Source organism: Mustela lutreola, chromosome 7, assembly GCF_030435805.1.
Source record: "Mustela lutreola isolate mMusLut2 chromosome 7, mMusLut2.pri, whole genome shotgun sequence".
Classification (NCBI taxonomy): domain Eukaryota; kingdom Metazoa; phylum Chordata; class Mammalia; order Carnivora; family Mustelidae; genus Mustela; species Mustela lutreola.
In genome coordinates, this window is record NC_081296.1 from 48,597,495 (window position 1) to 48,609,646 (window position 12,152).

Genomic DNA, 12,152 nt, shown 5'->3' on the forward strand with positions numbered 1-12,152 from the left:
GCATTACAAACCCCTTTCTGATTTTTTTTTCCTTATAAGGAGAATACTATTTTAAGGACCAAACTATGTTTTAGAAAAACCCTTCATTTCTTTTAGGGATCTTCCAGATATAGTGATTAAGTAAAACATCCTCTCATAATTTTTTCTATAAGTTGTCTGGCTCAGAGAGAGCTCACTTGTTGGAAGAAAAACAAAGATAAATCTTCAGTTTGCATATTATATCCTCCCCCCTTGCTTGCTGGCTGTCAGGATGCTTGAGATTTTGAATAATCAATCAAATTATTAATTTGGGGGTGAAGTTCGATAATACTATAAATGCAGATTTTAGGGGCAACACTGTGTAGAAGGACAAAAATGTCAGTGTGGGAAAAAGAAAAAAAGATACATTCCCCCTGCAGATGAGTCACTGGGAACATATTGGATACATTTATCAGAGTAGGAAGCACCATTGAGTCAATAACATTTCAGTTTGACACTTACTTCACATCCAAAAGTTAGATCTACAAATATTTTCTTCCCAGGGACATGTTGTCATAATAAAGAAAATAAAGCCTTGGGTCTACACAGCTGTTACTCTTAACATTTATTCCATGATGATATGACGAAAAAGGAAGCATCATCGTGCAGGAACCACTGTCTCATTGCAAGGGTGGAAGGCGGACGTCAGAACAGCTGCCAAAAAGCTGTGTGACTTTGTAGAGGTTGCTTATCCTCTCTGGGTTTCAGTTTTCTCGTCTGATAACTATATCACTTCCAAGGTTCCTCTGCAATTCCATTAAAGTGCCTAAAGGATACTTGGCACAATGGGGCAACTGGGTGGCTCAGTTGGCGGAACGTTTGACTCTTGATCTTGGCTCACTTTTTGATCTCAGGATTGTGGGTTTGAGTCCCGCATTGGGTGCCATGCTGGGCATGGAGACTACTTTAAAAACTACTTTGTAGTTGGTACTACAAAGGACATGGTGTTGTAGGGAACTATGTTATATGACATGGATAAAAAGCAGATGTCCAATAGGGAAGATGTATGGTGGCATGTTCTGTTGCTGAAGAAGTTCACTAAGCAGCGGAATAACACTGTGGAAAACAAGAAGGGCCTTAACGGTCGTGAGGAAACTAGAGAGGTCAGTGAAGACTTGGCCAGAGTCACTCGGAGAGTTGGCAGTGGAATGAAAGAAGGACCCGGGACTCCCAGCTCCCCATTTAGTGCCCTTCCTCTGCCCCAGGCTGCTTCATTGGACCAAGTTTAGCAGCCTGGAACTTTACTGGCAGCTCTCCTCATTTGGCTGACAGAAAGTTCACTTTAAAGTGCTATTTGTTTTAGTGTAAGCAAAAGGATCTTTGGGGACAAATCTAGCCTTTAGATTGGGGGACAACATGATCCCAATGAATGTGGCCTCGAGTGTGGTCAAATTTTTACATTTTTTGTCAGCCATGCCTTAACCACATGATTCTGCAAGGTCAGCAATCAGCCTCAGTCTTAACTGAATGATCAGGCTGGATTTAACTGAATTTGGACTTGGCGCATTAAGGTAAATAGTGCCACAATTCAATTTTGGGAGTGTCCTGGAGGAGATACAGTTAAGATTTCGAAACTTTGCATGCTACTGGTCTATGGCTTTTGGGAAAAAATCAACACGTCTTGAACTATGTAAGGAGTGTTACTTTGTCACAGGACTAGGAACTGGATAATGGAGTCTCTGCTTTCCAAAGAAGCACAGCCCAGGTTAGTAAGGGGTTTGACCAAAGCTCCATAGTTAACCTTCAGCAAATATAAGCTCTCAACCTCAGTCTAATTCCAGTGCCCATGTTCTCTCTATGACTTTCTTTCTATTCACTTTCTACTGCAAACAATAATAAAATAGAAAACAAAAATGAAACTTAAATGTCAGGCTAGGGAAATGAGAAAGAAAAGAGGGGGAAAGGGATGGGTTAGTAGAAATAAACAAGAACTGAGAAATTTGGATTCATATCCCAGGTCTTTCTTTTAGGTCATCATCCCATTCTCCTCATCAGCACATATTAGATATTATTATACGACTAACAGCTACCGACCATGTGCTCTTCAAATGCTTTAAACATACTTCCTGCACCATACACTATTTCCTACAACAATGCAATGAGCAGCTACAACCCATGTTCTGGTTAAGGAAACTGACGCACGGAGAGAGGATGAGTAACATGGCCAAGATCGTGCAACCTATGATGATGGCAGAGCTGATACGGGCACAACCCTTCCCCACCCGCCCACCCCAGTTTCTGACTGACACCAAATCTACCCTTCACTGCCCAGCTCACCTGCTAGAACTGTTCAAAGTCCTTGAACACTTTCCCTTCTTTGGACATCAGCTTCTGCATCAGTCCAACAAGGAGGGTAGACCAGATGACTCACAGGGTCCTTTCCAAATCTAATATTTGCTGATCCTATTTAAGAAAGGAAGACTGAAGAAAATGCATACTTAGAAAGAAGCTAGAATAAGAAGGGAGAGGAGAGGAAGAGGAGTTCTTCAGTTTCATTATTTCTGAAATAATAGTCTCAGTAACCACAAAGTCCCTTTCTATCCTTGTAGGCGGTGATTCTACGGAAAGTTTAAGCCTCTCTCCTCTCCAGCATATCTTCCCCTGAACTCTAACATTTTACAGTCTGATTTAAGGCATGTAAGACTAACATGAAACTGACTTTTATAGACGGGAGTATATTGAATGTATACATGCCATCAACCCCTCAGTAGGCGGTCATTCATTTCTTCACACAATTAGGAGACCATTCCCTCTACCAATAAAAATTGTGTGTGTGTGTGTGTGTGTGTGTGTATAAAATAAAAAGCAAAAGTAATATTCATTACCACTTACTGTGGGCCAAGCATGTTGCTAGGTACTAGGGATAAAGATGTGATAGCCTAGAGTTTCAGTTCAAAAAAAGAGCAGAAGGAGTAGGTGGTGGAAAGGGTGTGGGGTGAAATGAGATATGCATTGTATTAGTTTGTCCCATCCATCAGAAGCATCATCTGTCAACAAGTCAAATTATGAAAAGAATGGGAGTTAAAAAGCTCAGATCATGAGTTCAGATAGCTCTGTTATCTGTTGCCAATCTTTCTCCATGGACTTATCAAGTTATGTTTCATTTCAAGGAACAGAAAACTGAACTCAAAATGGCTTAAACAAAAAGAAGAATTTGTTATAATACAGGAGGTCCTATGATAGGATGGTATTGCCTGATCCCACCCCTCAATGATATCAACAAGGGCCTTTTCATCTTCCTACTCTACATTCTCTGAATGTCAGCCTGAGCCTTGTGCTTCCTTCCTCATGGTGATAAGATGGCTGCTGCTGCCCTTGGTATCACATCCAGCAGGAGAAGGCCATCTCGTCTGTGTGCTGTTTTGTTTTGTTGTGTTTTTAAGAGAGAAAATCCCTAGAAATTCTTCAACAGAGTTTCTTCATCTCTGTTGGTCAGACTGGGTCACAAATCCACTCCTAAACCAACCACTTAAAAAGGGATTGGGATTATCAGAATTGGTTTAGGCTCAATGAAATTTAGTCTAAATTGTTGGATGGTCACCTTCCCTGAGGGGATAAATACACAAGCACAAATGCAGTTTGGTTAGTGAACGAGCAAACTATGCTATAGTATCTTCCATTCCTTGGTTGAAAGTGGGGAAATAACCATTCCTCCTTTGTAGGACTGCTGTAAGAATTAAAAAACATACAGCAACATTTTGTACACTTTAAGCCCCTGCTGCCAATATAAGATACAAGTATTCCTCTACTATAAAGCAGAGGCTCTCAAACTGAGTGAGGGTCAGAATCCCCAGGAGGGCTTATTAAAACAGATTGCTGGGCTCCAGAGTTTCTGATTCAGGAAGTCAGGATGGAGTGTGAGAATTCGTCTAACAAATTCCCATCTGCTGCTGGTAATCAGGAACCACATTTTGAGGATCACCGCTCTAGACTGTGAATGTCTTGAGGATAAGAACCAGGCCTTACTTACATTTGTATCTCTAGCTCCTCAGTGCCTGGCATATACAGTAGAAGGTAAAGAAGAATAGAAGTTAATATTTATTCTGTGCTCAGCAATTTATTAAACCTTTTACATATATTGTTTCATTTAATTCTTACTATAACACTATGAGGGAGGTACTTTTACTACATCTATTATACAGGTGGATAAAGTGAGGCATCGAAGCAGAAGGCCAATAAATAGTGGAGCCAAGATTTAAGACAGATCCATCTAAACCAAGTACTGGTGTGATTCACTAAAATTTGATCCTGAATACAGTAAGTGGTTGCTAATTGTTTGTTGAATGAATGAATACATTTAATACCCCAAAAGAAGGAAAAATAAGTTGGGTGTCGATGAGGCGAGAGAGATGAGGCAGGACAAAGGCATGGGGATGTGGTCCAGGAAAAGCCCTTGACAGTGAACATCCTGGGCAACACAGCAAGCCCCTGGGAGAGGGACCATCCCCAAGGGAGCTGGTTCTGACCAAGGGGAAATGGCCTATGCTCAGGAGCTGGGCTCCCCTCCCTCCCTAATTTACCGTGGCTTATCTTCCACTGACACAGCAGCCCACCTGACAGCATGATGGGAACAGAGGGGCAAACAGGGGGTCTCACTCTCTCCATTTCCACCCTTGGCTGTCCATGCATCACAGGGAGAATCCTGAGAGAGCATCCCTGGTTGAGAAGGAAGTCCTTTTGCAGATGTGCACTCACTCCCTAAGTCACCAGGGTACCATTTGGTAAATTGCTGCTGCAAAGCACTGAATGGTACCCTGGTGGCCTCCCAGACTGATTGTATCCCTAAAAGTGTTTAATTTATCTCTGGGGGGAATTTACACCCTGGGAAAATCTGGTTAAGTGTATAAATGAATCTTCTAACCAGCCAAGATTGAAGATATAAAATCATAAAGCCAGAAGGCACTCCCTGAAAGCAACAGGTTCACCCCCCACCCTCCTGGCACACTCTCACTATACAGTCTCGGGCAAGTGTGACAGCTCTGATGATTTCAAGAGAGCACCAGGTAGGAGATTCCTACCCTTTGACCTTCGGAATATTTTTGCTCATCTAATTAACTCCCTCTGATGTTCCTTTGGGCTCATTTCCACCTTCTCTGCCCCCCAGTGGGGAAGGAGGACAATCAGTAGCATTGTCCCAATCAGAACTTTCTTAAGTGTGGTGATAGCTATTAAGCTTCTAGTGGGACTAACACTTTTGAGATTAAGCCCTAGTGTAATGACTCTCCTTATTCCTCAAGATAAAAAGAAAAAAAAAGGGGGGGTGGAGGATCATGAACCTGTCAAGAGTGTCTCAAGCAAGACAGACTCTTACACTGTAGTAATAATCAACCGCCCTATCTTGGTAGCTTAGAATAACTAAGCTTTGTGCCCTAATTACCCTACTATTCATTGTAGGTCAGAGGTCAGGGTTCTGCTCTTCAAAGTCATATGTATATTACAAACCCTGCTTGTCCCTGGACCAGTAGGAAATCAGGCATGGGCCCTTAGGCCTCTAGGCTTCTACCTAGAGATACACTTGTCACTCTGCCCACACTTCATGGGCCAAAGCAAGCCACACAGTCTTACCGACTCAAGGGGGCAGAGAAGGGAAATCCCAACATGTTCCCAGAAGGGAGCATGGTAAATTCTCGGTAAATCAGCACTAAGGATGACCAGACCATAAAGAATATTCCTGGGTGGGAAATTCTTTGAAAGATATTTTTCATTACACATTTGGAACTATCTGAAAAAAAAAGTTCAGCCAGGTTGTTGATGTGTGTATGCAACAGATGAATCTACAGTTCTCAATTTGATAGTATGTGTGTTTTGTTGGAACTATGTCATCCCAGAAATGAATATCCCCATCTCATGTAGTGGTAACACATTTAAGGGCCAACAAAGGGGGCAGGAGATTAAAATCAGATGAGCCACTGCTTGTCATCCTGTGTTACCTGCTGAAAGTATAAAAAGGGTAAGAAACTCTCTGGTATTGGAGAATTGAGAGTCCCAGAAGGACAATGTCAAACTAAAAAATAAAGGTATTGTAATGCATTATATGATTAAGCATTAGGGCCTTGGCACCAAAAAAACCTAGATTTGCACCCCTGGCTCTATTTACTCAAGATTTCTCTTTGCAGACTGCCCCTAATTATAGTGGCCTCCCTGGGAAGGCTTGTGGGCATTGAGGTAGGCGATCCTTGTAAAACTTTTATGACACATAGCAAATGCAATGCTCACAATCAACATTTTATTGGAATAAAAATGTAGGAGGTTGCAGGAACATGGAGGGGACCTCAGTCCAGGGCAATAGAGATCATTTCCTGAAAAAGTGGCACCTGCACTACACTTGAAAGATGAACAGTAGTTCATTAAGGAAACAAGAAGGTTAAAGACCTTCCACAGTCTGGGGCCTAAATCATAGCCAGGGCAGAGCTGGGTCCTAACCTCTGCTTTGCCATGTGTTTGCTGTGTGGCCTTGGTGGAGTAGCTTCACCTCTCTGGGCCCTGGTTTCCTAACACCTTCCTGACTGGGCTGTTCCCGGTATTACATTCCAAGTCAGGATACAATAAGTTGTAGATGAAATAAAGGAAAGGCTTAGAGTAGGTGCAAGGAATGGGGGTGTGAGAGGCCAGGGTTTTTGTCTTTCCTCCATTTTTACTGATGCCTCAGTTTTACAATAGAAAGCACGAGATGTTTGCTGCCATTACTCCATGAACAGCAGGTGGAAGAGAAAAGTGCTGGCCAAGGTTGGGGACAAGGGCAAGAACAGAGCTGTGTGTTTTTTAGTGATACATGGTAAGCTGTCTGGTAGCAAAGGAAGGTACTGGACATATAGTTCCCACTAACTTAAGAGGTACCAGTTTGTGCCAGACAAAAATTAAATAATTAGCAAGGAATGTTCCGTTCCAACATTCTCAGCCAACTGCCTATTTCTCCATAAAGATGGGCCCCCAGGGAATGGAGAAGGAGGTAACTGCAATTAAATAGGAGCATAAACCTCACAGAGAGCTGTCACCTTGGGGCCAGAGTGTGGCTGGGATCTCTTCTAGAAAACTTACCAACTCCCGTTCACGGTGTGCTCTGGGGGAGCGTGCATCAAAATGGTAGCTAGCACTTCCAGATTTGCATATTCTTTACAAAGTTAAGTCAGGTAAAAGAGTTCCATTGAAAGGGTTGTCTATGAAAGATGATTGCTATGTAAAACATACTTGAGAGGAGATGATGTTTTCTTTAAGGTTTTGAAGTCACAGGCCCAAATACAAAGGACGAGATGTGGAATGAATCAGCCTACCTGAAATTCTCAGAATCACTACTGTCTTGCCTATAAATGGAAAGATATGCCTCCTACAAACATTTATTGAACATGTACCACATTCTTGGTCCAGTGTCAAGTCCTGTGAATGTAATGTTGAATAAAACATAAGCCCTCCCTGTGTTTCTGTAGCATTCAAATTCAGCTACATTTAAGTCCACAACTGAAATGCCAGCTCCACAGAATCAGGGACCCTGGCGACGTCTGTCTCACTGCGCTGGCCTCTGTAACATAATGCCTTATGGTCCACTAGGGCTGCTTTAGCTCTGGCCTCCATGTCCACAGCTGATAAAGATGTAAGGGCAAGATAGACCACGCCTCCTATCTTTGAGGATATTTCACAAAACCCAGACACGTCCCAGTTTCAAGGAAGCTTGTAATTATTCTTTATTCTGGTTGATCTTGTACCCAGCTAAGTGAGGGTTCCGTTACTAAGGAGGAAGGCAAAAATTGATATTGAGGGACAATTAACAGCTTTTGCCACAGGATTAAGTAGCTTGCTTGCTTGCTTTTCTCCATTGCCTTATTTATAACCAAATCATTAAAGTAGCACCATTCTCTTCCAAGAGGAAGGAAATGCCCTGGGCACAAGTGTGTGATAGGAAAAGTTGTCTTGATTTTCTTCCTATCTTTCAGATTACCAACAGCTGAAACTCTTGTATGAAAACCAGAATGGGAAAACATAAACATATCAGAGAACTTTTAAGGATGTCCCTCCAGGAGATCATTGTTCAAGCTCTTGAGGAAAAATAAACTCAGAGGCTGACTTCAATGCTGTCTATAAAAAGGAATTCCATGAAGATTAAAAATTCAAACATAAGACCAGAAAGTATCCTATAATTAATTTAAGATGTTACATACTTAATTCAGTGAGTAGGGTCATAAACAGAACACACACACACACACACACACACACACACCATAATGGCACATAGATGGCATATTAGGAAACATATTTTTTAAATAAGTGTAATAAAAAGGTAATCATACACTTAATGTTAAAAAAAGAAAAGATGAACACTCCAAATTGAAAGTGACAAAGGCAATTCACAAAGCCATTGTATTTAACGTAAATGAATTCAAACATAATTCAGACAAAAATAAATAAACAGATATAAAGGGAATGAAAAAACACAATGAAAACTGTTGGGGTCATTTTGTCCACTATCCCACTCAGTGAGCCTGAACCTGAGACTGCACTTACTGCACACAGACCTATCTTTCTGCATTTCGTGGACAATGTAAGGGATCTGCCAGAGTCATTTGGACTCTGATTTTTTCCTCTAAGTGCTATCTTTAGAATCTAAACATCATATGCAATGCAACTTCTCTTTACCCAGAGCTGATGAGGAGTTGGGGAGACAGACTTTCTCCCACACAACTGGTGGGAAATAGAAGTTGATAAGAGCTTTCTTGATGGTAATTTGGCAACGCACAAGACTCGACAGCCCAGGAGGTGTTGGAGAACTGTAGCTTGTTCAACAAGCAAGGGGACAGACTGTTGGCAAAGTTGGGTAACAAATTAGTGAAGCATTTCAAGAAGATGGGTTTGCTAGTTGGCCATATTTAAACATCCTGGTTATGTGTCTCAACAGAGATAGAGGATTATAAACCAGTTTCCCTAGTTGGTCTCGGGCATATTGGTAGTCTCTGGTAATCTATCAAATGTTCTCTTGTCTTTTCATGGTTTAAGAGGAGAACATTGAAAAACAATCCTGTTTCATAAGTTTGAAATTAAGCTTAATTAAAATTTTCTAGAAATCCAGTTATAGTCTTAATAATCTTTATATTCTTAAATGCTGGTTGTGCACTACTAGAATTGTATTAGTTATTCCGTCTTGGCTAATTTCAGATAACCAGGGTAGTTAATGTCGATAAAACATTTTTTTTATGTCTCTTGTATGTTATTTTTGTTTGAGAAATCTGCATTTGTTGTTGTGACTCTATTGTTGGATGATATTCTCAATAAACCAAAAGGGTCACTAAATCAGAGGCCACTGACTGAAGTATACAGGTGGCAATAAAATAACCTAATTCAAAATAATGTCTAAAAGATGTAGAGTGAGCAGGCCCAATGCAAACACAACCCGTGAGTGTCTGTGCACTGGGACACATGTAGGTACAAGTGTGATGACTTTTCACGGTCAAAAAGAAAAAAGGTAACAGTAGGAATTATCATAAATCTGAAAATTAAATTTTGTTGAGCCAGCCAGTCATTTACTTTCCATTCTAAGTGTTTGTCTGATAAGAAACTGTCAATTAGCAATATGAAACCACCACATTAAGAAAAAAAAAAAAACAACTTTCTAAATACAGTGACTTCTCTAGTCAATACATTTAGATTCTCCGTAATAAACACAAAATAATGCTTTCTGGCACAAAATTGATAACATTGTTGCCAAAGGCAAAGAAGAGACCCAAACTATAGAAACACCCTTCAAGTCACATTCCTTACAGCACAAAAAAATATGTGTTACTCCTGGAAAGCTTATAAATGATCCCTAGTACAAAAAATACTACACTTAGAAGGAAGAACAGCTATTGGAAGAATTCCTTTATCAAATGATACAGATGGACATAGTGTAACAACCGTAGTATATACAATGTGAAAGAGCAATCACTCCCACATTCAGGTTCGCAATTGGAAAAAACTGGTGATATGCAGTGCACAAATCAGGGCTTGCCAAGATGATGGTATATGTAGGAGGGACAAGTACTTGATAAGCTTTTGTTTTTTGATCACTATAAAATGCACATACAGGAAATTAGATCATGGCATTTTGAACTATGATAAAAATGGAAAAGGAGCATTATGATAAATATGGTGGAGGACCAGACATGGATGCAACCAAAAAAGGCACTACTACCTACACACAAAGAATGTTTCATCTGAACACCCACCCAGAGACTAATTTATTTAAAAAAGGCAATTAGGAGCAAACATTCTTCCTTCTGACCTTGATTCCTTCCTGAAGAAAATACTGACTTCTGTGACTACAAGCAAATCAGAGCCACCAATGTCTACTCTGCTACTCCAGTCTTCCAATCTGTTACACGAAGAAACGAGCAGCAGGTAAAAGAATGTTCTATGCTGACATATGTTTGATGTGAAAGGAAAAGGTATGAACCCAAGTTTTTAAGGAAAGGGGTATAGCTTACACTTACCCAAAGCACTCTTGAAAAAGAAGAGTAAAGTCAGAAGGCTTACTGTGACTTCAAAGCTTACAATAAAGTTCCAATAATCAAGACAGCCTGGTGCTGGTAAAAAAACATGTAGATCAGTGGGGTAGACGAGAAAGCCCAGAAATAGACTCACACTTATGCCATCAACTGATGTTTTAAAAAACATTTTTACGTTGCAATAAAATTCACATACCATAAAATTCATTATTTTAAAGTGTATAGTTTTAACACATATGATTTTTTTCAGTATATTTGCAATGTTGTGCAACTATCCCCATTCCCTAATTCTGGAAGGTTTTTATCATTCCAAAACAAAATCTATACCTACTTGTTCCCTTCTCTTTTACCCCCTAGTAACCACTAATCTAGTCTCTGTCTCCAAGGATTTGACTACCCTGTACATTTCATATAAATGGAATCCTATAATACGTAGACTTTAGTGTCTGGCTTCTTTCAATTAGTGTAATATCCTCCAAGTTCATTCATGTTTTAGCATGTATTAGTGCTTATGCATTCCTTTTTTATGGTTGATAATATTCCACTACATGGACATACCACATTTGTTAATCTGGTCATCTGGTGATAGATATATGAGTTTTTCCACTGTTTGGCTATTATCAATAATGGTGCTATGAACATTTGTTTTTATATGAACATATGTTTTCAATTTCTTGGGTATATACCTAAGGAGAGAAATTCATGGATCATATGGGAACTCTAAGTTTAACTTTCTGAGGAACTGCCAAACTGTTTTCCATTTTACATTTCCAACTATACCATTTTACATTTCCAGCAGCAATGTATGAAAGCTCCAATTTCTCCAAATCCATGCTAATACTTCTTATTTTCCATTAAAAAATTATTATGATTACAGCCACCCTAGTGGGCATAAAATGGTATGTCATTATAGTTTTGATATTCATTTTCCTAATGGCTAATGACATTGAGCATATTTTCATGTGACTGTTGGCTATTTGTATATCTCCCGTGAAGAAATGTCTATTCAAATTCTTTGATCATTTTTAATAGGGTTATTTGTCTTTTTATGGTTGGTTATTAGGACTCTTTAAATATTATGGGTATTAGACCCTTATCAGACATACAATTTACAAATACTTCGGTTTTGTAGGTATCTTTTCATTTTGGGGATAGTGTCCTTTGATGCACAAAAGTTTTAAATTTTGATTAAGTCTAATTTCTATTTTTTTCTTTGGTTGCCTACTGTTAGTATCATACCTAAGAAACTATTACTTGATCTGAGGTCACAAAGACTTTCATCTATATTTCCTTTTAAGAGTTGTATTGCTTTTAGCTCTTTAAGTCTTTGATTTTTTTGAATTAATTTTCACATATGGTGGGCGGTTGAGATCCAAAGTCATCCATTGCATGTGGATGTCCAATAGTCTGGACACCATTTGTTTAAAAGACTGAATGATCTTGGCACCCTTGTCAAATATCAACGGGCCATAGATATCTGAGTTTATTTTTTGACTCTCACTTCTACTCCATCAATCTCTTTATCTATCCTTCTGCCCGTAATGTCCTGTCTTTCTAGTAAATTTTGAAATCAGAAAATGTGAGTCCTCCAATGAGTCTTCCAATCTTTTTCAAGATTTTGGTCATTTGGTGTTCCTTGCATTTCTCCATGTATTTTAAAAT